The sequence below is a fragment of the Capsicum annuum genome, chromosome 8, assembly GCF_002878395.1.
Source record: "Capsicum annuum cultivar UCD-10X-F1 chromosome 8, UCD10Xv1.1, whole genome shotgun sequence".
Taxonomy (NCBI): Eukaryota; Viridiplantae; Streptophyta; class Magnoliopsida; order Solanales; family Solanaceae; genus Capsicum; species Capsicum annuum.
The window spans coordinates 162,795,712-162,821,737 of record NC_061118.1 but is presented as its reverse complement, the minus strand read 5'-3'; the positions used below and the strand labels follow the sequence as shown (position 1 = coordinate 162,821,737).

General features: G+C 38.5%; 1 pseudogene; it reads right to left on the bottom strand.

Moving 5' to 3' along the window:
* Positions 1–445: 445 nt before the first annotated feature.
* The window catches only part of LOC107879452, a 25,839-nt pseudogene continuing 258 nt past the window's right edge, over positions 446–26,026 (bottom strand).

Genomic DNA, 26,026 nt, shown 5'->3' with positions numbered 1-26,026 from the left:
TTAAATTGCCGGTACTCCGTCGAATTCTATTTGTCTGTCCAGTGCAATAATTGTGAAACTTTTATTTTCTTTGTCCAGTATTTTTGTAGTACAAATATATATCAAAGAACATGATGTCAGCAACTCCTAATTTAAATTACAACTCGATCCAAAGGTGAAAAATTGAAAATTAAATTATAAGAAAAAACACTAACATAAAATTAATGACAATAAATCTAGCGCAAGATAGTCCAGACTAAGCTAGTGTACAATATGCCGGTTCATGGGAAAATATAGCCTTTCCATAGATCTATACGCACATTAAAGTTTTATAAAATATAAAAAGTTAGTATTACATATTAACCAGAGAATACCATAGGAACTTAGAAGCTTTGAATTCTGAATCCTACATTGTGGAATACATGTAAAACAAAAGTAATGATACAAAGTCCAGGGATAAAATTATTTAGCAGGATGGAGCATTAGGAATAATGATAGGCTCCAAAAGTATCTTAGAGATGCTACTTTTAACATCGGTATGCAGATACATGAAGTGTGATGTTCTTGTAATATCCTTTGCTATTCTAACAAATGTTTCAGAAAATAGAGAATTTTTTCTTTCAGCTGTGTTCATTGCTTCCCATGTCTTCTTTATCAAAAATCTAATATGCTCTCTTGCTTCTTCTTCAGAAGCACCATTTTCGTTCATGTAACACTGGATTGATTTGGGAACGTCACCTCTTTTCAATTCATCCTGAATTAATTATGGAATTAGATATATTAAATGAGACACATTAGCTAGCTAGCCGTCTATATATTTATCTTTTTGAAGGAGAAGTACAATTTCAACTTTTTGTATGAAATTCATTTTCTTTAACCTACGAGAAAAACAAGAGCTTATTTTGCTGGAGGGATTTGAAACTATATATATTTCAAAATTTATAAACAAAATAATTTTGTTGCACTTGTTAATATTTACATAAACAAAGTAAGTTGAAGTTGTAAATAAAATATAGTAATTAAAGATACATTAATATAAGTTAATCTTATTCGAGATAAAGGTATAAAAGCATACCGAAGATGTCCTAAAATCATTGATGAAGCGAAAAATTGTAGCGGACCATCGAATTATGTTAGGATAATTGTTTAAATTAAAGAATCCAACGCCTCTTTGGTAACTGGATTTCTAACAAGGATCATTGCATGCACTAATGCCATTGGAAATTCTATTGAGATCCATGCATTATTCATGTACTCTTGCAGTGTTGGCTTATGTCCACTGTGGTACCACCTTGCTTCTTGTTGTAAGTATGATTTGCATAAATCTGCCCACTAATTGACAATACGACTCTCACACATACACACATACATACACATACATACATACATATATATATATATGTGTGTGTATGTATATGTATATATGTATACACATACATATGTATATATATACATACATATGTATGTATATAAATATGTATTGTAGACACGTAATTTTATCCCTCCGAAAGATATTTTTTGCCTATTTACCTTATTCTACTATGTACCCTCATCCGTATGATAATTCCTCTGCAAAAAGACAAAAATAACAAACCAACAACCTACCCTATCAAATGGCAACACCTCACCACCCCTCCATTTCTTGTCCACAAAGGCAAAAAGGATAAACATACACTAAAAAGGGGGTCCCACGAGGGAACCTTCCAGGAAGGTGCCAAGAACCCTTTTGTTTTCATTTTTTTATACATATAGGGATCACACTCCATTTTGGAGGCATATATACACATACACAATATACTCTCAGGAGATTTTTTTTCACTAAACTCACGCCATAGACACACACCAAAACCTCACCATACACACACACACGATAGAGTTCAAGGGAGGAGAGGATGATCGACTCCATTTTTCCATGAAAAGGCACACACACAGAGTTCATACACAAAGATAACCAAATACACAGACCATCACAAAAATTTACATACACAGGTCAAACACGAAAGAGGGATTTCACCAGATTCTCAGAGGAATTCGCCCACACTCACTCGCACAAATTAGGGAATATGCACGCAGTCACTGGGATTTCAACCCTGAACACACACAATCCTCCACTGTGTTCGATTTTCACTACACACTCACACACCATCAGAGATTGAGAGAGTGAAGGGAGATTGAGACAAAATTGATCAGAATTGGAGAAGAAAACATCGAGAGTGGGAGAGATTGAGATGAGAGTGAAGAACTAAGAGAGACGAGAGAGACAGTGAGGAAACAGAGGGGGAAGAAAAGATAAAAGGTAGCTCCAGTTGAATATTCCGGCGATGTTCTCACCGGAATCATCATCTCATCTTGTAATCCGGCTACCTTCACTCTAAATCCATTCAAACCCATAAAAAACACCTGATCCTCATCAAAAATGCATTAAACCACTCAAAAATCCACCAAAAACGTGACCCACTTCTTTTGCTGCCACTGTGGTTGCTAATTCCGGTGAGTTCTTGGCCGGAATTGGATATTTTAGGTCGGATTAGGGCGCTGTTGTTGAAATTGTGATGTTGTACGCTAAATTTGGTACGGGTTCTTGTTATTCTGCAATTCCTGTGTTTGATTTGGGGAAATAGAAATCAAAGTTGGATTTGGTTCGTTGTTGAGGTTCATCGAGTCCGTGAAGCAGCTTCCCTTGAAAAATCCCATTTGATATAAATTGAGGTCCAAATTCTCAAACTCTATCTCTTTTCATTTTATATGTAATGATATCATTGATTTGTGTGATTCATGTTTGAGTTTGGTGATTAATTTTTGATAGTGTGTTCGAGTTTTTCTTTTATTGTCGTAGTTCGCTTGGTTGATTTAATTGAGACTTGCTTAATCATGCAGTTGAGAATTAATTAGGACGGGGATTGAAAATTGGTAAAAAGTGAATATTATGGTATTTTGGTTCATTGTTGATGTTGAATGTGATATGTCGTCGAGCGGGCAGGCAAACATTAGGCCGGGTAGGCAAATACTTAGGAATAAGTGCTTACTCGTTGAATTATTGAATGCTTGAAATGCGTGTTGAATGGTTTGGTTTTATTTCTTTTGGATAAAATGTATTATTTAGACGGGGAATGCCCCGAGAAACATTGTATTTATTCACCGGGGAATGCCCCGACGTACTATGTTGGCAGAAGACGTTCGTGATGAAGGCCCGAGGCGCCGGGTAGCCTGGGAGCGTAGTTAGGATTAGTATAGGTTAGATAGGATTTATTTTTCGCATTTTATTTATTTTGGGTATGTATAATCGGATTGAACACTGTACTTTAATTCATTTTGTTTGGTTTGTTTGTTTGCTTTACGTGCTTCCTTGTGGTTTGTACATTCTTAGTGTCAAGTTAGCCGATACGCTCCACCAAGCGACTGTGGTCAAACCACGGGATTGAGGGGTGCCTAACACCTTCTCCTCGGTCAACAGAATTCCTTAGCCAGAATCTCTGTTCGTGGATCAGTTTTAGAGTCAAAATCGTTTTGAAAAGGATTTTCCAATGGTGACTTGGCACACCAGATTATGCCAAGTGGTGACTCTGAGTTTTTTAAATAAAAAAAAATCCTTTTTCAGAACAAATCGTCATTTTGTCACTTTAATAATGAGAACCCTTTCGAACTTAAAATCATAATCTTCTTTGGAGTACGAAAAAGGGGTGTGACAGCTCTGGCGACTCTACTGGGAAACTTTTCAGAATTTGAACTTTTTTTTTGGAGTCGTATCGGCTTTGTTTGGCATTATTGGTGTATGAACATTGTGTGTGATTATTATTTGTGTTATTGTTATCACTGTTGTGCGTTTCTATGCTCTTTGTTTACAGTTCTTCTTTATGTGTTACCACTTTATATCTGACATCATTTGCATAACCCGAGTCAATTATTTCTGCAACAAGTCTCGGAGTACACGTCGTGCGCACGAACTCTAGTTGAGTCACCTTTATTTTAGGGGGGGGAGCCGTTGGATGTATGGAGTAGGTGGAAAGCAAAGCAGCCACTATCGACCATATGCTCCCCCAAACGGCCTTGTTAGTAAACCACAACGTAGGTCAGCCTTTAGGTCATTCTTATGCACATCATATTGAAGACCTAGCAGAGCCCACTTGGACCTTTGTAAGAGACTTACCTCTAAAGCATCTCTACGTGCTAAATGTTGCATCTTTAAGGGTAACGTGGTCACTTTGCGGACTGATTTGGGATAAGCATGTGTTAGAAGTAAGGTGTGTGACAGGAAAAATCGAAAAAAAGAAGGAAAAAAAAGAGAGTCAAAAAAAAAAATTAGTCCAAAAAAAAGTTTTGTAGTTTTTAGAGTTCTTTATGTCTTTTGTTTTTCACAATTCAAAAATTTCAAAAAAAAGATTTTTTTTTACAATAGGAGGTTTTATAAAGGAAAATGTAAAAAGAAGTATAATAAAAAATGGTAGAAGTTTTGTACATTTCATATAATGAAAATATCAAAAAAAAAATCTTTTATTCCTTCACCACGCATTCATAATTCAAAAATTTCAAAAAAAAAGTTTCTTTCATAGTTGTTGGTGTCAAATTAAAAACCCAATTTTTTTCTATTTTTCTTTTATTCATCGGTCTTTGGTTGTGTCTCTTAAATTAGGGTCAGTCTGTTAGTTAATCTTTATTTGTCCAATATGGACAAACTACGCATACCTGATTCCCGTCCCTCGGGACGAGATACGTAGGCAACCCTCGGTGGGTCCGGTAACCTTTATTTTGGCCATCGTCTTAGTCTTAGACTAGGTCTTTTACCCCGTAACCTAGAGTTGTTAGCCAAGTAGGCTGAGTTAATTCAGCGTTACTGTTCGGCGATTTGGAGTCATGAAGCGGTCTGTCCCATCAACGTATGTCCGCATCAAATTCCCATTGGTTGGGAACCTTTTGCTCTTATCAAATTTTTGAGATAATTTCATATCTGCTACTACAGGATGGATCTATCCACAAAGTCTAGAGTCCTTATGGTTGTCAAGGTACCCAAAAAGTTGATCAAGTGGTAGGGCACGTTCAATTACTCTGAAAAGCACGAAGTGAGGAAAGTGTTAGGAAATCTTGTAGCACTCATATATCTCACGCCTCGTCCGGATCTAATAGAAGCTGCATTGACTTTCTGGGATCCAAATAATTTGGTGTTTAGGTTCGGAAGTTGTGAATTGACTCCTACCCTGGCATAAGTGTCTCATTTGTTTCAGTTGACTTACATTGGTCAACAGATGATTGTAGCCCGCAATCATACTCGTAAGAAATTCCTTCGACTCTGTGGATTAAAAGATAACAAGCATCTGGGATGTCTCAAACAATCTTGGATTTCCTTGGACTATTTGTTTTCTAGATTTGGGTCCTTAGAGGGTTTCTACTTCTTTTGGGATGAATTCAGTACTACCAAAAAAATCTGGGAACAACGTCGTCTTGAGGTTTTCTATCTAGATTTGTTGTGTATCTTAGTGTTCTCGTTAGATGAGAGGTGTATCAATACTCGTCTACAATCAGTGGTGATAGCTTTATTTAAGAAAAAAGTTGAGGTCATCATTGTACCAATGATCTTAACAGAAATATATAAGGATTTAACTGAAGTAAAAGGAGGGGTACAATTTTTTTAGGGGAGTAATCTGATATTGCAGTTGTGGATGATGGAGCACTTGCATACGCCTTCTTTGATTAGAGCAGATGTGATCGGCCGTTGTCTGAATGATCGAGTGCAAGCCATGCAAGAGAGAATGCGTTTTGACAAATTTTCTTTTCCTATGGGTGTCAATTCTTGGATTGAATTTCTCGAATCAAGAACTCCGAACAACATTCTTTGGTGCTATATGTGGTTTCGTCCTAAGAAAATCTTGATTGGATCTCAAATGCAACTCTATCTAGTTTTGATAGGACTTAACTGCACTAGGCCTTACAGTCTAAGAAGGGTGATGCGTCATTTGGGTAGGATGCAAGACGTCCCCCCAATAATGGACCTTCTAAAGGATGTAGAGTACTTTAAAAACCAAGCCATGGGGGAAAGCAAATATGAGCAATTCTGGAATAACGCGATAAAGCTAGGTGTTGATACTCTCGAGGAAAATCCAGGATGCACTCAAAACTATGAAATCTGGCTATAATCTTTGCCCCGTGGCATTAGTAGACCCTTACCAGCCCAACTTAGAGGGAGAATACGGGAAGCAATCGTGGTAGAGGATGATGAGCAAGAAGATCAGGGTGCCAAGGTGGAGTTTTTGAGAGTTCAATTGTCACGTTTGATCATAACTGTGGATGGGTGTCAGAAAACCTTTGCGGGTGTAATCTCCAAGAGGCGGGGATACGGGCGAGAAATTTGTTCCCAAGTATCAAAACATCGTTGCAGGATATGTTGCAAAGTTTAAGTGGAAAAGAGTGGACTTCATAGATGGGTTCATCTCAGTCGGGGACGTCACACAGAGCACCAGTTTGAAAGAACATGTCTTATCTTTATGTATTTTTGAGTCTTTTATGTTTCTGTCATTGTAGGGTGGTGTCTGTGTTAAGCCGGAGTCAAGTTGTTTTTGATATTTGGGTCTTTATTAGTAATTGCACGCATGTCGTTAGGGGTTAGAATATTGTTTTGTATTTGTTGTTTAGTTTTAAAGTGGTCCTAAATTTGTTGTATGTTTTGTTGTTTCTTTCATCAAAATGTTATGGTGTTACGTCTTTCTTTTGTTTACTTGTTTTTGTTTTTCGTGAAAAAAAAGAAGAAAAAAACCCCTTCAATTGTGTGATGTTTATGCATATGCTGCCCGAACTACGCAAGATCTGATTCATGTACAACATGATACATAGGCAACCTACTTTTGGGTTCGATCTAATCATTTTATTTCATTGTTTTTCATTATTTTTCCTCTTTTAAAGAAAAAAACAAAAGCCATAAAGAATGATAAAATGAAGGTAGATAGCGAGAGAAGAAAAGAAAGAAGGGATGATGAGATAATAAAAGGAAAGAACAGAGACTGATACGAAAAAAAAGAGAGAGGGAAAGGAGGGCGAAAAAAAAGGGTGTGTTTGGAGGAAAGAAGCAAATAAGTGTAGATAAAAATCGGGATGATGTTAAAATGACCTCACTACCCTCAAAAGCTGGTAGAAATGAACATGAATTTAGGACAATTTTACCAATGTGATTCCCATGCTTGTTGTGTGCCCTAATCCTAACGAATGTCGTCTTTGATGAGCATGTTCTTTCAGATAACAGTGGTAGGTTTGCAGCACTCTGGCTAGTCACCCATACTTCACTAGATCCAAAGCAAAGATCGCCATGGCTAGCAGAGAGATTGAAAATTTGCTCATTAACCCAGATCAGGATCACAGGGAAGAAAGTTCAAAACACAATGATGAGGTATTAAGGCTCAGACAACGATTGATAGATTTGCACTGGGCATGGGCCAGCAGAATGCCTCCTCCTCTACTCCCTGAAGGTTTTGGGAATATCACTAATTACCACCGCTCTCTCAGGCGCAATTCTCTACTCATACTGAGTCACCTGAGCACGCGCCAGGATTCACTCCGTGACATTATTATCCTGGCAGTTCTAGTGTGCCCTTGGTAGCTCCCCAATCAAGACCCGCTGCTCAGTTGGAGCCAACAATCACACCGGTATTCATGGCTCTGCCACCACCTGAAGCTCCCACATATGTTATGCGTCCGACAATGGGGCTTCCTCGGTCTGCCAGTAAGCCAGTATTAAAGGTTCCAGATAGTCAATATTATGCCCCGAAGCCTACTTTGAGAATAAATTAACCGTATGGGTACACTCAGCCACCTGCATTTCCATTTGATACAGAGAAACCTGTCGCAACAGAGGAACAGAAAGTCATAGCGCGGAAGTTGAAAAGTTTAGAACAGGCCATAAGGAATTTGCAGGGAGTCGGAGGTTATAAAAGTGTTTTCTATAAAGATCTTTGCATGTACCCAGACATCAACCTTCCCCTCAGTTTTAAAATGCCCAAGTTTGAGAAGTATGCAGGGCATGGTGATCCCATGGCACACTTGAGATGTTATTGCAACCAATTGAGGGCTTCAAGAGGAAGGGAAGAGCTGCTCATGGCTTTCTTTGGCGAGAGTCTTTCTGATCTGGCTTCAGAATGGTTTATCGATCAAGATATCGATAAGTGGAACAACTGGGATGACTTAGCTTCTGAGTTTGTGCAATATTTTCAGTATAACATCGACCTAATTCTGGAAAAGAAATCCCTGGTCAACGTGAAGAAGAAAAGCACTGAAGGTTTTAGGGAATACACGATAAGGTGGCGTGAACAGGCCGCTAGGGTAAAGCCTCCAATGAAAGAAAGTAAGTTGGTAAAGGTTTTCATTCAGGCACAGGATGAGACCTATTTTCAACATTTACTTCCGGCAATGGAAAAGTCTTTTATTGAAGTCGTCAAAATGGGGGAGATGATAGAGGACGGAATCAAAACCGGCGAATAGTGAGTTTTGCCGCATTGAAAGCCACCACACAAGCAATTCAAGCTGGATCTGGCACATTCGGAGGTAAAAAGAAGAAAGAGGACATGGCGACTGTCGTAGCTAGAAACCATTCCTATCCCAAAAGACCACCTCGCCCCTATCCCTAATCCCAAGCCCAAGTCTACGCCCAAGCTCCATAAATTCCTCCCCACCATTACTACCCTCCACAAAACCCTTTATATTCCATTTCACCATCTCCGTAACCAATATATAGTGCGCATCCATATGCCCAAACCTCTTCTTACCCGCAAAGGCGCGTGCAAGCTCTACAAAATCACCCACCCGCTCCACCGAATTACCAAAACCCCTCCAAACCCAATTTTCAACCTAGGCCCGAGTATAAAAAAGAGAAGGCAGTCAAAAATTAATTCACACCTCTTGGGGAGTCATATGCTAGCTTGTTTGATAGGTTGAGAAAGTTGAAGGTCTTAAGCCCAATTCAAGGAAAGCTTTCAAATCCACCGCCGAGGAATCTCAATTATTCTTTTAAGGTGTGTGTACTGTTCTGACATACTAGGCCATGATATTGAGAAATACTAGCATTTAAAGATAGCTGTCCAAGATTTAATTGACACAAATCAGATGCTGGTTCAAGCCCCGGAGGGTCCAAACATTAACCAGAATCCACTGTCAACCCATGCTGAAACCAATATGTTAGAATTGATATATAACGGGAAAGAGTCGTTAAGGTGTTATAAGACTATCATCAAGATACAGACCATTGAGGAGAAATCGGTGAACATAGCAGAGTCTTTGAAATTAATGTCATTGATCCAGGAAGGAATGAGAGAAAATAAAACCCAAGAAAGCACAAAGAAACCCCTGATCACGGTGCAAAGTTCCAGAAGGTATGTTGATTTAAGTTAGGATAAACCTAAGTTGACAATGGTAGGAGCTTCGAGTAAGCCTATCTTGATGGTGAAAGGAGCACTGGCAGCGCCTATTCTCCTCAAATCGGTGACCCAACCTCCGATAGTTAATACAAAAAGGGTTCCCTGGAATTATGGGTGGACCGTGATGACCTATCATGGGAAAGAAGTAGTGGAAGATGTAGATGAGGTAGGGGGTTTGACTCGGTCAGGAAGATGCTTTGTGCCTGAAAGTTTAAGAAAGTCCAAGCCAATTGTGAGTGGACCATCATCTATCAAAAAACCTATCACCGAAGAAGAAGCCGAAGAACTTTTGAAAAAGATGAAATTGCCAGAGTATTCAATAATAGACCAGTTGAAGAAAACCCCTGCTCAAATTTCCCTCTTATCTTTGTTGTTGCACTCCTAGGAGCATCGTGATATTTTACTGAAGGTATTAAATGAAGCATATGTTCCTAGGGAGATTACAGTAAATCAGCTTGAGAAAATGGTTGAAAAATCTTTGAGGTCAATCGAATCAGCTTTTCTGACGATGAATTTCCTGTTGAAGGTACAGGGCATAACCGGGGCCTTTATATTACAGTGAAGTGTAAAGATTTCTACGTCACTCATATTATGATTGACGGAGGTTTAGGTGCAAATATCTGTCCTATTTCTACTTTGCAAAAGTTGAATATTGGTGCTGAGAGGATCAGGCCCAACAATATATATGTCAGGGCTTTTGATGGTGTAAAATCAAACTCCATTGGCGAAATAGGACTAATGTTGATCATAGGGCCTGTTGAGTTCACCATAGAGTTTCAAGTATTGAATACAGACTCCTCTTACAATCTGTCGTTGGGAAGGTCGTGGATCCACAAGGCCAAGGCGGTTGCATCTACACTACACCAAATGATTAAGTTTGAGCATGACAGACAAGAAGTGGTTATTCACGGTGAAGGAGATTTGTCCGCCTGCGAAGGTTCTCCCTTGTCTCTTATTGAAGCAAATAACGTAGAGGAGACATTCGTCTATCAAATCTTTGATACAATGCCAGTGAATCGTATGCTTGAATGACAGGTTATACCGGGACCGCAATTGTCTTTCGCTTCTATCATGATGGTGAGTAAACTTTGGAAATATGGATTTGAGCCAAGAAAGGGTTTGGGAGCGTCTCTGCACAGTATAGTTTGTCCCATATATCCTAGTGAGAACATGGGCACATTTCATTTGGGATTTAAGCCTATAGCTGAAGATCTAAAGAAAGCCAAGGGAAGGAAAAAGGAAACATGGTCACTCTCTCGCTCAATGCCACTACTCAGTGAATCATTTGTTAAGAGCGGTGTCACAAAGCAAGTGGAATTTGAAGTTGAATTGGTTGATGACTGCCAGAACCTTTTTATTGAAGTTGATATGTTCGAAGCAGGAGAAGGTACCGATATGACAGACGTGCAATTCATAGGTCTAGCTATCCAGCTCAATAATTAGGAAGTCACTCCTCTCCCTATCAGGAGGGAGTTTTGGTAGTTTATTTTGTTTTTCTTTCTGTTTATCCAAATTATTTCAGGGTTGTAATTCAGATTTTAATTTGTTTATGTTATGTTGGCATTTATGTTTAAACCCTTCTATCTTTTTATTTAATAAAATGCAATGTCCCTTTTGTTTCGTGTCTAATATATTTTGTTTTTCATTTTGTTTATACAGTTCTCTTTTTGCTGATTCTAATGACATGACATGCATGCAGAATTTTCAGCCTGATCTTAAAATCCAAACTAATCAAGATGTAAAGAAGCAGGATGTGGAATATGATGAAGAAGAAGCACTAGAAGAAATAAGCAAAGAGTTGGAACAGTTTGAAGACAAACCGAATCATAATTTGAATGAGACTGAGCCAATAAATCTAAGGAATCAAGAAGATGTTAGGGAAACTAAAATCAGTGTACATGCTTTGCCATAGGTAAAAGATGGAATGATTCAAGCATTAATTGATTATAAGGATGTTTTTGCATGGACTTATGATGATATGACTGGTTTAAGGACTGAATTAGTGGCTCACAAATTGCCAACTGATCCCGCATTTCCTCCTGTCAAACAGAAGTTGAGGAAGTTTAAAACTGATGTAAGTATTAAAATCAAAGAGGAAATCATGAAACAACTTGAATCCAAAGTAATTCAAGTGGCTCGTTATCCTATGTGGTTATCCAATATTGTTCCTGTACCAAAGAAAGATGGCAAAATTCGAGTGTGTTGATTACCGTGATTTGAACAGAGCAAGTTCGAAAGATGATTTTCCACTATCAAACATCCATATTTTGCTAGACAATTGTGCTAAACACGAGGTTGCCTCTTTTGTGGATTGCTATGCCGGATATCACTTGATCATTATGGATGATGAAGACGCGGAGAAGACGTATTTTATCACACTATGGGAGACCTATTGTTATCGAGTGATGCCATTCGGTTTGAAGAACGCTGGAGCAACATACATGAGAGTCATGACCACTATGTTTCATGATATGATGCATAAGGAGATTGAGGTCTACGTGGATGATGTTATTATTAAGTCGAAAATTCGGGCCGACCATGTTAAAGATTTAAGAAAGTTCTTTGAAAGGCTTCGCAGGTATAATCTCAAGCTCAACCCGGCAAAATATGTATTTGGAGTTCCATCTGGAAAGCTATTGAGGTTTGTGGTTAGCCTTCGGGGGATTGAATTGATCAATTGAAAATCAAAGCCATTCAAGATTTGCCCCCGCTCAAGAATAGGACGGAGGTGATGAGTTTGCTTGGTAGACTGAACTACATTAGCAGGTTTATTGCTCAACTCACAACCACTTGTGAGCCCATATTCAAGTTGCTGAAAAAGAGTGTTGCGATAGAATGGACTGAAGAATGTCAGGAAGCATTTGACAGAATCAAAAGATATTTGTCAAATCTGCCCGTGCTGGTACCATCGGAGCCTGGTAGGCCTTTGATCTTATATTTATCAGTCATGGACAATTCTTTCGATTGTGTCGTGGGTCAACATGATGTCACAGGCAAAAAAGAGCAGGATATTTATTATCTTAGCAAGAAGTTCACCGCATTTGAGGCCAGGTATACTCTTCTTGAAAGGACATGTTATGCCCTAACTTAGGTAGCACAGAAGTTGAAGCATTATCTCTCATCCTATACTACTTATCTCATCTCCCGCATGGATCCTTTAAAGTATATCTTTCAGAAGCCTATGCCGACAGGTCGATTGGCAAAGTGGCAACTATTGCTTACCGAGTTCGACATTGTATATGTCACTCAAACTGCCATGAAAGCCTAAGCCTTGGTAGATTATCTTGCTGAGAATCCCATCGATGAAGAGTACGAGCCATTAAAGACATATTTTTTTGATAAAGAAGTATCGTGTGTCAATGAAGTCGTTATAGATACTGATCCAGGTTGGAAGTTGTTCTTCAATGGAGCTGCCAATATGAAAGGAATCGGAATAGGTGCGGTTCTTATCTCTAAATCGGGACAATATTTCCCGGTAATAGCACAACTTTGATTTTACTGTACTAACAACATGGCAGGGTATGAAGCTTGCATTCTTGGTTTGAGGTTAGCTGTTGATATGGGAGTCCAGGAATTATTGGTGTTGGGGAATTCGGATTTGCTCATCCATCAAACTCAAGGCGATTGGGAGACTCAAGATTTGAAGCTCATCCCGTATCGACAACGCTTGCAAGAGCTATGTCAACGGTTTGTGTTAGTAAAATTTAGGCATATTTCAAGGATTCTTAATGAAATTGCTGATGCTTTAGCCACTCTGTCTTCAATGCTCCAACATCTTAATAAAGCGTACATCAATCCAGTACATATACAGAGTCGTGATCAGCATGCTTACTGTAATGCGGTTGAAGAAGAGCTCGATGGAGAACCCTGGTTCTTGTATATCAAGCGATACAGTCAGTCAGGAGAATACCCAACATATGGCACCAACGATCAAAAGAGGACTATTAGGCATTTGGCTAGTGGATCTTTCTTAAGTGGGGGGATCTGATATAAGAGAACCCCAGATCTGGGACTTTTGAGGTGTGTAGATGCAAGAGAAGCCTCGGCAATCATGGTTGACATACACTATGGAGTATGCGGGTCGCATATAAACGGTCATGTCTTATCAAAGAAGATTCTTCGAGAAGGTTATTACTAGCCTACTATGGAGAGAGATTCTATTTAATTTGTTCAAAAGTGTCATCAATGTCAGGTACACGGTGATCTGATACATTCTTCTCCTGCTGAGTTGCATGCAATGGCCGCTCCATGGCTGTTTGTGGCTTGGGGAATGGATGTGATTGGACCGATTGAGCCGAAGGAATCAAATGGACATAGATTCATTTTGGTAGTCATTGATTACTTCACAAAGTGGGTAGAAGCAGTAACTTTCAAGTCAGTGACAAAGAAGGCTGTGGTAGATTTTGTTCATGCCAACATCATTTGTAGGTTTGAAATTCCTAAGATGATCATTACAGACAATGCTGTCAATCTCAATAGTCACTTGATGCAAGAAGTGTGTCAACAGTTTAAGATCGCACATCAAAATTCTACTCCATATCGCCCAAAGGCCAATGGTGCTGTAGAAGCCGCCAATAAGAATATAAAAAAGATACTGTGAAAAATGGTATAAGGGTTTAGACAGTGGCATAAAAAGTTACCGTTTGCATTGCTAGGTTATCGCACCACTGTTTGCACTTCAACAGGGGAAACTCCATATTTATTGGTGTATGGGACAGAAGCAGTCATCCCTGCAGAAGATGAAATTGCCTCTCTTCGAGTCATTGTAAAAGCAGAGATTGATGATGACGAATGGGTCAAAACCGGACTGGAACATTTGAGTTTGATTGAGGAAAAAGGCTAACGTCTATGTGTCATGGCCGTTGTATCAGAGGAGGATGGCTCGAACATATAACAAAAAGGTCCGTCCCAGGAATTTTGAAGCTGGTCAGTTGGTATTGAAACGTATCCTTCCTCACCAGGTTAGGCAAGTTCTCCCCTAACTGGCAAGGTCCCTTCGTTGTGAAGAAAGTGTTGCTCTACGGAGCCTTATATTTGACAGATATTGAAGGCAAAATGGCAGAAATGGCTATCAATACTGATGCGGTCAAAAGATATTATGTATGATATTTTATCCTTTGTTGATTTTATTGCATGTTTAGTTCTTGCATTTTTGAAGATTGATATGATGAAGGCATATTATTCTTCTATCCAAACACTGTGTCATCCTTTGTTTACCCGTTTGAGCTTTGTTTTATTTTTTTTTTCATATCCCTCTTTTGGAATCAAAATAGAGTCAAAGATAAATGTCAAGAAAATAAGAATAAAAGAAAGAGTTCGAAAAAAAAAATCAAATCAAAACAAAGAACAAGCTTATGGAACTACGTGCAACCTGATTCTCCTCTCTTAGGAGTGAGATACGTAGGCTGCCCTATTTTGGGCTCGGTCCAACCAAATAAAGATTTTAGAGTCACCCAGTCAACAAAAATTGGGGCATGAGTTAATGTGCTGTTTGAGTCGATTCCAAAAGTTGTAAGTACCACCCCCACTTCAAGTGTCGTTTGAACCTCTTGCCATCATTTTTTAACCTTATCCAAAAGCCAAGTTACAACCAAAGAAAGTTCGTCAGATCAATTTTTGATAATGTTAAGGCTAAGCATGCAATGGATATGATGATACATTGTAAGGTACCACTTGTTTCCCTCAGTATAAGAAATCAGGAAAAAATGAGAAAGTCTTATTGGTGAAAACCCCCACAGGCATCATAAGGCGATGGTGAGTTGAGAGAAATGAAAATGAGAGAGTCTTATTGGTGAAAACCCTCGCAGGTACCATAAGGCGATGGTGAGTGGAGAGAAATAAAAATGAGAGAGTCTTATTGGTGAAAACCCTCGCGGGCACCGTAAGGCGATGGCAAGTTCAAGAGAAAAGTGGAAACTGAAAAGAAAAAGATTTGTTGGCGAAACTCTTTTAAGATGTCGTCAATTGAATGTGATGTATGAGTCCAATGGATTTCAAGAAGCGGCTCAGCGGCAAAGGCACGAACTTAACAACAAATGCGGAGTTTGGATAGAAAGATCAGGCAGCTTAATCCAAAATGCATGTCATACTCATTGGAGTTGGTTGTCGTATTCAAATAAGTTTTCTTTTTGAATATGGGACATTGCCCTTTTCTTTCATTTACATATTCATGCTTTTTGTCTTTTTATGTCATTTATCAAAATAAAAGTCACCATCATTTCCTTACATTTTAAGTCAAGTCTATTTCAAAACAAGCGAGAAAGGATTTCAAAATTTACTACCAGTCTTTCCAATTATATGAGGAAAATCCAAGGACTAGCACATAAAAGAAATATGATCATAATTCAACACGAAGCAAAGGAAGTCTATCAATCGACAGGCTGTTGGATTCATGGAAGCATTCAAATTTGGGAAAAGGGTGCACCTCAGAGGCATGGTAAAATGAAAACCCATTGTTCGAGTCAAAACTCACTTCCCTCAATCTGGATCCGGGTTAATGATGCGGCAAGACAGGGCAAGTATCAGCGATTTGGAACAAATATGAAAGGAACGAGTGCCGGGGCAGATACCTAAGAAGCCAAGAGTTGAAAGCCACCACTAAGTTTTTACCTAACAAATTTTCTTTGTTGAAATAGGGGAAAATTCGCTTCACTTAATTCAGCTACCATTGGAAATGCACATCCGTGGGATTTTACTTTCTGTTCAGGACCTTCCTGAAAAATGAGATTTTACTTTCTGTTCAGGACCCTCCAAAAAAATGGGACTTTACTTTCTATTCAGGACCCTTCTTAAAAATAGGACTTTACTTTCTATTCAGGACCCTCCTGAAAAATGAGATTTTACTTTTTGTTTAGGACCCTCCTGAAAAATGGGACTTTACTTTCTGTTCAGGATCCTCCAGAAAAATAGGATTTTACCTTCTGTTCAGGACCCTCCTAGAAAATGGGAATTTACCTTTTGTTCAGGACCCTCCTAGAAAATGAGAATTTACCTTTTGTTCAGGACCCTCCTGAAAAATGGGATTTTATTTTCTGTTCAGGACCCTCCTGAAAAATAGGATTTTACTTTCTGCTCAGGATTCTCCTGAAAAATAAGACTTTACTTTCTGTTCAGGACCCTCCTGAAAAATGAGATTTTACTTTCTATTCAGGACCCTCCTGAAAAATGGGACTTTACTTTCTGTTCAGGACCCTTCTGAAAAATGAGATTTTACTTTATGTTTAGGACCCTCCTGAAAAATGGGATTTTACTTTCTGTTCAGGACCCTTCTGAAAAATGGGACTTTACTTTCTGTTCAGGATCCTTCTAAAAAATGGAATTTTACTTTCTGTTCAGGACCCTCCTAAAAAATGGGACTTTACTTTCTGTTCAGAACCATCCTAAAAAATAAAATTTTACTTTTTGTTCAGGACCCTCCTGAAAAATGAGCTTTTAGTTTCTGTTCAGGACCCTCCTGAAAAATGGGATTTTATGGGTCCTGAAAAATGGGATTTTACTTTCTGTTCAGGACCCTCCTGAAAATGGGATTTTACTTTCTGTTCAGGACCCTCCTGAAAAATGGGATTTTACTTTCTATTCAAGACCCTCCTAAAAAATGGGATTTTACTTTCTGCTCAGGACCATCCTGAAAAATGGGACTTTACTTTCTGTTCAGGACCCTCCTGAAAAATGGGATTTTACTTTCTGTTCAGGACCCTCCTGAAAATGGGATTTTACTTTCTGTTCAGGACCCTCCTGAAAAATTGGACTCTACTTTCTGTTCAGGACCCTCCTAAAAATTGGAATTTTACTTTCTGTTCAGGACTCTCCTGAAAAATGAGACTTTACTTTCTGCTCAGGACCCTCCTGAAAAATGGGATTTTACTTTCTGTTCAGGACCTTCCCGAAAAATGAGTTTTTACTTTCTGTTCAGGACCTTCCTGAAAAATAGGATTTTACTTTCTGTTCAGGACTCTCCTGAAAAATGGGATTTTATGTTCTGTTCAGGACCATCCTGAGAAATAGAATTTTACTTTCTGTTCAGGACCCTCCTGAAAAATGGGATTTTACTTTATGTTTAGGACCCTCCTAAAAAATGGGATTTTACTTTCTGTTTAGGATCCTCCTGAAGAATGGAAATTTACTTTCAGTTTAGGACATTCCTGAAAAATAGGATTTTACTTTCTGTTCAGGACCCTCTTGAAAAATGGGACTCCACTTTCAAAAATGAAATACTGCTTTACTATAATTTTTGTTTGTGATAATTTTCTTTCTAGTTTTAATTCTGGTTTCAGGAGCCCGTCTAAAGAACAGGGTGATGAAATTACAAGTCAGGAATCCGTCAAAGGAACAGGATGAAGAAGCTAAAAGTCAAGCAATAAGGTGAAGAAATTGAAATTCAAAAACAGCAAGTCAGGAGCCCATCTGGAGAACAGGGTGAAACAATTGAAAGTCAAGCAATAAGGAGAAGCAATTGTCAAACAACAAGTTGAGGGAATTGCAAGTCAGGAGCCCACCTGAAGAATAGGGTGATAAAAATTGAATCAAGAGTCAAGGAAAACTGCATAGATAGGATTTTGTAATTTCATTTCTGTTTTAACTTGTAATTTTCATATTTGATGTAATGACAGAGCCGCGGACCGGAACCTCGATGGAACCTTACTCGACTCTCCAACTCGGTATAGTCCATCTCTTTCCAATCCTTTGAGATACCCGTCACTTGATTCCTTCATAACTTGGGTAGGTAGGATGTACTAAATCAATACTTAGTTTTTCTCCTTCTTTTTGTTTCATTTTTGAATAAGGGTCGGGATAAAATTCTGTCCATTGTCTACTTCTTTGTCTGAAAACACTGCGCGTTTACATTAAAAGGGGGCATGATGTAGACACGTAATTTTGTCCCTCCAAAAGATATTTTTTTGCCTATTTACCTTATTCTACCATGTATCCTCATCTGTATGATAATTCCTCTGCAAAAAGACAAAAATAACAAACCAACAACCTACCCTATCAAATGACAACACCTCACCACCCCTCTATTTCTTGTCCACAAAGGCAAAAAGGATAAACATACACTAAAAAGGGGGTCCCACGAGGGAACCTTCCAAGAAGGTGCCAAGAACCCTTTTGTTTTCATTTTTTTATACATATAGGGATCACACTCCATTTTGGAGGCATATATATACATACACATTATACTCTCAGGATATTTTTTTCACTAACCTCACGCCATAGACACACACCAAAACCTCACCATACACACACACACGATAGAGTTCAAGGGAGGAGAGGATGATCGACTCCATTTTTCCATGAAAAGGCACACACACAGAGTTCATACACAAAGATAACCAAATACACACACCATCACAAAAATTTACATATACTGGTCAGACACAAAAGAGGGATTTCACCAGATTCTCAGAGGAATTCACCCACACTCACTCGCACAAATTAGGGAATATGCACGCAGTCACTGGGATTTCAACCCTGAACACACACAATCCTCCACTTTGTTCGATTTTCACTACACACTCACACACCATCGGAGATTGAGAGAGTGAAGGGAGATTGAGACAAAATTAATCGAAATTGGAGAAGAAAACATCGAGAGTGGGAGAGATCGAGACGAGAGTGAAGAAATAAGAGAGATGAGAGAGACAGTGAGGAAACGGAGGGGGAAGAAAAGATAAAAGGCAGGTCCGGTTGAATATTCTGGTGACGTTCTCGCCGAAATCATCATCTCATCTTGTAATCCGGCTACCTTCTCTCTAAATCCGTTCAAACCCATCAAAAACACCTGCTCCTCATCGGAAATGCATTAAACCGCTCAAAAATCCACCAAAAACGTAACCCACTTCTTTTGCCGCCACTGTGGTTGCTAATTTCGGCGAGTTCTTGGCCGGAATTAGATATTTCGGGTCGGGTTAGGGTGCTGCGGTTGAAATCGTGATGTTGTACGCTAAATCTGGTATGGGTTCTTGTTATTCTGTGATTCCTGTGTTCGATTTGGGGAAATAGAAATCAAATTTGGATTTGGTTCATTGTTGAGGTTCATCGAGTCCGTGAAGCAGCTTCCCTCGAAAAATCCCATTTGACATAAATTGAGGTCCAAATTCTTAAACTCTATCTCTTTTCATTTTATATGTAATGATATCGTTGATTTGTGTGATTCATGTTTGAGTTTGGTGATTAATTTTTGATAGTGTGTTCGAGTTTTTCTTTAATTGTCGTAGTTCGCTTGGTTGATTTAATTGAGACTTGCTTAATCATGCGGTTGAGAATTAATCGGGACGGGAATTGAAAATTGGTAAAAAGTGAATATTATGGTATTTTGGTTCATTGTTGATGCTGAATGTGATATGTCGTCGAGCGGGCAGGCAAACATTAGGCTGGGTAGGCAAATACTTAGGAATAATTGCTTACTCGTTGAATTATTGAATGCTTGAAATGCGTGTTGAATGGTTTGGTTTTATTGCTTTTGGATCGAATGTATCATTTAGCTGGGGAATATCCCGAGACACATTGTATTTATTCACCGGGGAATGCCCCGACGTACTATGTTGGCGGAAGACGTTCGTGATGAAGGCCCGAGGCGTCGAGTAGCCTGGGAGCGTAGTTAGGATTAGTATAGGTTAGATAGGATTTGTTTTTCGCATTTTATTTATTTTGGGTATGTATAATTGGACTGAACACTGTACTTTGATTCATTTTGTTTGGTTTGTTTGTTTGCTTTACGTGCTTCCTTGTGGTTTGTACATTCTTAGTGTCAAGTTAGCCGATATGCTCCACCAAGCGACCGTGGTCAAACCACGGGATCGAGGGGTGCCTAACACCTTCTTCCCCTCGGTCAACAGAATTCCTTAGCCGGAATCTCTGTTCGCGGATCAGTTTTAGAGTCAAAATCGTTTTGAAAAGGATTTTTCAATGGTGACTTGGCACACCAGATTATGCCAAGTGGCGACTCTGAGTTTTTTAAATAAAAAAATAATCCTTTTTCAGAACAAATCTTCATTTTGTCACTTTAATAATGAAAACCTTTTCGAACTTAAAATCATAATCTTCTTTGGAGTACGAAAAAAGGGTGTGACATGTATGTGTATACATATAAACACACACACACACATATATATATATATGTATGTATATGTGTGTGTGTATATATATATATATATGTATGTATGTATATACCATTCTTCAAGACATATTTGTAGAGAGTTTTTTCGAAGTTTAACGGGATCCAACGACCCCCTTGTTTTTTTACCAAAAAAAAAAACGACCGATTCTTATTAATAGGTTTAATGATCAAATTCAATCGCTTTTTGACATAATAAAAAATATGAAAGTTCATTGGATTTTAATAAATATTAATTTTGAAATCATAGTTCAAAAGATGCAATTTGTTCGATCGGTGAGAAGATATTTAAAATATTAATTTCAATAAATATAAATATTGAATTTACCTCGGAGTAAATTTGGGAGCATTCTGGAAAAGAATGAATCTTACTGATTTTGTAAGGTAGGGCAGGACGTTAATCCCTTGATCTTCGAGAACTTGATATGCCATGTCATTGATAATATTGAAGAATGGAAGATAACATTCTTTCATATACTCTGGAAGCTGTTCCGTTGCTTTCATATCCCATCTAATTTTATAAAACAAAGAAATAAAATTTTCGCATGACAAACACAAAGAAAAAGATAATTGATTAGAAAATTTGTACAGTTCGTTTCTAATTATAATTATTAGTTGACTCACTAACCTTTGAATAACATCAGTGAAGTGTTCCAATTCATCAAGTGTGCCATAAACATCATGAATATCATCTATAATTGAAATAAAAACAACGACCTTTGTTATCATTCTTCGAAAATAGCTGTGTTGAGGCACAAACAATGCCCCCACAGCTAGCCCAAATAAAATTCTCAACCAATATATCCCTTGAAAATGACAGCTTTTTTGCAACCCCTGTGTCCTTCCACCACCTATTACATCAAAACTAATGTTGTATGAGAGAAATTGCTATAATTTATCCTCAAGAGGGTGAAACGTGATAAGTATTTTGGAACTCATGAAAGAGTATTTGAAAAGACCTTTAATTTATGAAGTTTTATATATTTACAGGTAAGCATTCATATGTTTGAATAAAAGTTTTGTAAATAAGATACGCTATTTTGACCTCGTAATATAAGAAATTATTCATTCACTAACAACGTGTATTACTTAAACTTCTTGAAAAAAAAATGTTGAATTTGAAGTTGTGTTTGGACATATATTTTAAAACTAAGTGAAGTTTTATGGGTGAAAAAAAATTCCCTTAAAATTTAAAACCCATGTTCCAGAAACAGATAATTTCCCCTTCCTTTTTTTTTTTTGGTGTTTTTCGGTATGATCACTGTAAGACTCAATTGAATATAGTTTAAAGTAGTATAGTTGAAAGTTTCGAATTTTTATCCAATCTAGGACTACTCTTTCTTTGTTAGCACTCATAATTTTTAAATTCTAAATCTGTCACCATTAAATAATTAGCTCTTTAAGAATATATTAGAAAAGTATCCACCTTAATAGAATTCTCAAAATCATTTTGGTGGATTGATTGAATAATGTTGAAGTCCAATTTAGCAAGCTCTAGCAAAAGAGGATTAGCATTTGAGATTCTCTCATAAATGCTAATATACCATTCTGTCTCTAATCTTGGCATCATCCAATGTCTTGGAAGTTCCATGGCATGGAGGATTAATTCGACCATTATATTGTCTTCTCCACAATGATTATGATCAATGTAACTCTTTAGATTTATCAGTGTGGATGTTGTAGCATTTTGAAAATTAGTTTGGATTTCTGTAGAGAGAAACGAAGCTTCATACAATTCTTACAATCCTTTTGTGTCGTTACAAATACTCAGCTAGAGATTGCCATGCTCATCCTGAAAATTGTTTAATATGTCTGAAGCACGAGAAAATATGTGAATGTATATGTTCAACTTCATATAGAAATGTGTCAGATTGAACCTGAAAGTCGATGAAAAAAGAATATTAAAACTAGTATATACCTTGTGTTATTTCCCACAATATGGTTTTGTATATTACAACAACTTCAACTAGAGTTCAAGTATAAACAAGAACACAATGAAGTATCAAATACCCTCAACACAAGATCAGAATGACCTTTCCAAGAGGTGTATTTATTTTTCAGGAAAAGTAAGATGAAGCAGAAATTGAATAGGCCAAGTCGCCTTTCAATGAAGGGTGATGTGAGTACAATAAAGGGTTATGTGGGGTCAATGAAGGCTGACGTGATTAGAATTAAAGAGGGGGTTGATAGACTATGTCCACCAAAACCTCCACAAGTTCAAATCCCTCAACACCAAAGATACTATGTCACACCCCTTTTTTTCACGTACTCAAAAAAATGGTATATTTTAAAGTTCGAAAGGATTTTATTATTTAAGTGACAAGAAATGAAAATTTTGTTTCGGAAAAGGATTATTTGCATTTTTTATTCAGAGTCGCCACTTGGCATAATCCGTTGTGCCAAGTCACCTTTGAAAAATCCTTTTCGAAACCATTTGACTCTTAAACTGGTTTTGCGGACAAAGATTCCGGCTAAGGAATTCTGTTGACCGAGGGGAAGGTGTTAGGCACCCCTCGATCCCGTGGTTCAACCACCGTCGCTCAGTAGAGTGTATCGACTATTTTGGGCATTATGAACTGTATAAACCACACAAAAGAACGCAAACTAATCAAACAATAAACAAAACAAAGCAGTCCAAAAACGTAAAGTCCAGTCCAATTATATTGTCCGAAAAAAATACGAAAATATAAGTCCTAGTCTAAACTAAATCTAGACTAAGCTCCAATGCCTTACCCGACGCCGCGGGCCTTCATCACGATCATTTTCCGCCAACATGATACGTCGGGGCATTCCCCGGTGAATAAATACAAACGAACTCGGAGCATTCCCCGGCTAAATAAATACATCTAAATTAAACACGATAATCTAGAAAGAGACATTCACACGCACATTCCAACATTCCACGAAACACTTATTCCTAAATTTCACCTACCCGAACCTACGATTGCCTACCCGCTTGACTTACCTTGATACTATCATGAAATTGATAATTAGCCGTGAAAGTAACAACAACGACGAATCAAAACAACAACAAATCAAAATTAATCCTAATTCACTTTAACAATTTTTAACTCGCGCCCCGAATTCCCTTTAAACCACATGATTAGTGCCTGCTTCGATTTTCCAATCACCTCTCATAATCCAAAACCAACATCAAACACAACACAAACAACGAAGATTCAAACCAAACACACAACAAATAAATCATCCACACCCACAACATCAATAAAGAATCAAGACAAAATAAAGATCGGTAGAAGAAATGGACCTCGATGAAACTGATCCCTTGTCGATAATAAAGAAATCCGAAGACCAAAATACTCGATCGGAGAACCTTACAACGAACAACTCCAAACTCGATATTGAATTCAACCAGAAAGATGGAAAAACCACGACAAAGCCTCACGATGAATGACCCATAAAATCGAATAAAACTCAAAAATAACCCAAGATCTCAAATTCAAAACCCCAAACCATCGATTTCCAACTATCCTTGCACAAAGAAATAATAAATACCAGATGAACCGAAACTGAAATTATGAAAAATTGAGAAGACTCATACACGAAATCTCATCGAAGTCGATGGGAAATGGGCTGGATGTCGTTTAGGGGTCACCGGCTTCACTATTTCCTGTGCCTGCTGCCGTCGTTGGTCGGACGAAGAGGCGGTGAACGGAGGAAGCTGTGGTTGTAGCAGCGTTATCGCCACCATCGTTGGTTGGACGGCGGTGTCGTCGGTGGGACGAGCTGCGGCCGGAGCTGGCTGACGCGCCGCAGCCGGAGCAGCGACTGCTGTCGGTGGAGCAGCAGCTGACTTGGCTTTCTTCTCCGGCGGCGATGGGGGTTTGGTCGGTGACGGCGGCGGCAGATCTGGCGGGTTTGGTTGAAGATCAGAGGAGAGGAGACATTGACGGCGGCGGCGGTGGAGATGGTTTCGCTGGTCACCGGCCGGAAAGAGCTTAGAGAGAGAAAGAGAGTGTGAGAGTCTAGAGAGAAAGAGCTGAATCTTTTTCCTTTTCTGTTACTGTTCATTGCCTATTTTGTGTGTATGTCGGTATATATATTGTATTTTCCTTTTTGAGTCCTTTCTTCTTGGACAAGAAAAAAGAGGGGGGTGACGTGGGGTAGGGGTAAGGGGTAGGGTATGGGGTGGTGAGGTGGTGATTTGTCACTTTTTCATTGGAGAGAGTTGTTAGGGTGTTAACAGAATAAAAGTTTGTTAGGGATTTTGTTGACAGTTATTTTTTTTTTTGTATTTTTTGTGGGATGTAATCACGTGGGGGAGGGTACATGATATGATAAGGTAGAAATGAATAAAATCGAACTTTTGAGGGGGAAAAAATTACGTGTCTACATCATTCCCCTTTTGAATGTAAACACAAAGTGTTTTCAGACAAAGAAGTAGACAACGAGACAGAATTTTATCTCGATCATTATTCAAAGGAAGAAACAGAAGAAAGAAGGACTATTGAGTTTTGAATTAGGACAGCCTACCCACCCAAGTTATGAAGGGATCAAGTGACAAGTATCTCCAAGGATTGGACGGAGATGGACTATACCGAGTTGGAGAGTCGAGTGAGGTTCCGTCGAGGTTCCGGTCCGCGACTCTGTTATTACATCAGAAATGCAAATTACAAGTTAAAGCATAAATGAAATTACAAAAATCCTATCTATACAGCTTCTGTTGGCTCTTGACTCGACTTTTATCACCCTACTCTTCAGGCAGGCTCCTGACTTGCAATTTCTTTCACCTTGTTGCTTGGCTTTCAATTACTTTGCTTTGTTGCTTGACTTTTCATTTCTTTACCCTATTCTCCAGGCGGGCTCCTGACTTGTTATTTCATCACCCTGTTCTTCAGGCGGGTTCCTGACTTGCTATTTCATCACCCTGTTCATCAGGCGGGCTCCTGACTTGCTATTTCATCACCCTGTTCTTCAGGCGGGCTCCTGAAACCCAAAATTAAAACTAGAACGAAAATTATCCCAAATAAAGATTATAGTGAAGTAGTATTTCATTTTTAAAAGCGTTGTCCCATTTCTCAGGAGGGTCCTGAACAGAAAGTAAAGTCCCATTTTTCAGGAGGGACCTGAGCACAAAGTAAAATCCCATTTTTCAGGAGGTTCCTGAACAGAAACTTAAGTCCCATTTTTCAGGAGTATCCTGAACAGAAAGTAAAATCCCATTTTTCAGGAGGGTCCTGAACTGAAAGTAAATTTTTATTTTTCAGGAGGGTCCTGAACAGAAAGTAAAATCCTATTTTTCAGGAGGGTCCTGAACACAAAGTAAAATCCCATTTTTCAGGATGGTCCTGAGCAGAAAGTAAAATTCCATTTTTCAGGAGGATCCTGAACAGAAAGTAAAGTCCCATTTTTCAGAAGGGTCCTGAACAGAAAGTAAAATCCCATTTTTCAGGAGGGTCCTAAACATAAAGTAAAATCTCATTTTTCAGAAGGGTCCTGAACAGAAAGTAAAGTCCCATTTTTCAGGACCCTCCTGAAAAATGAGATTTTACTTTCTGTTCAGGACCCTCCTGAAAAATGG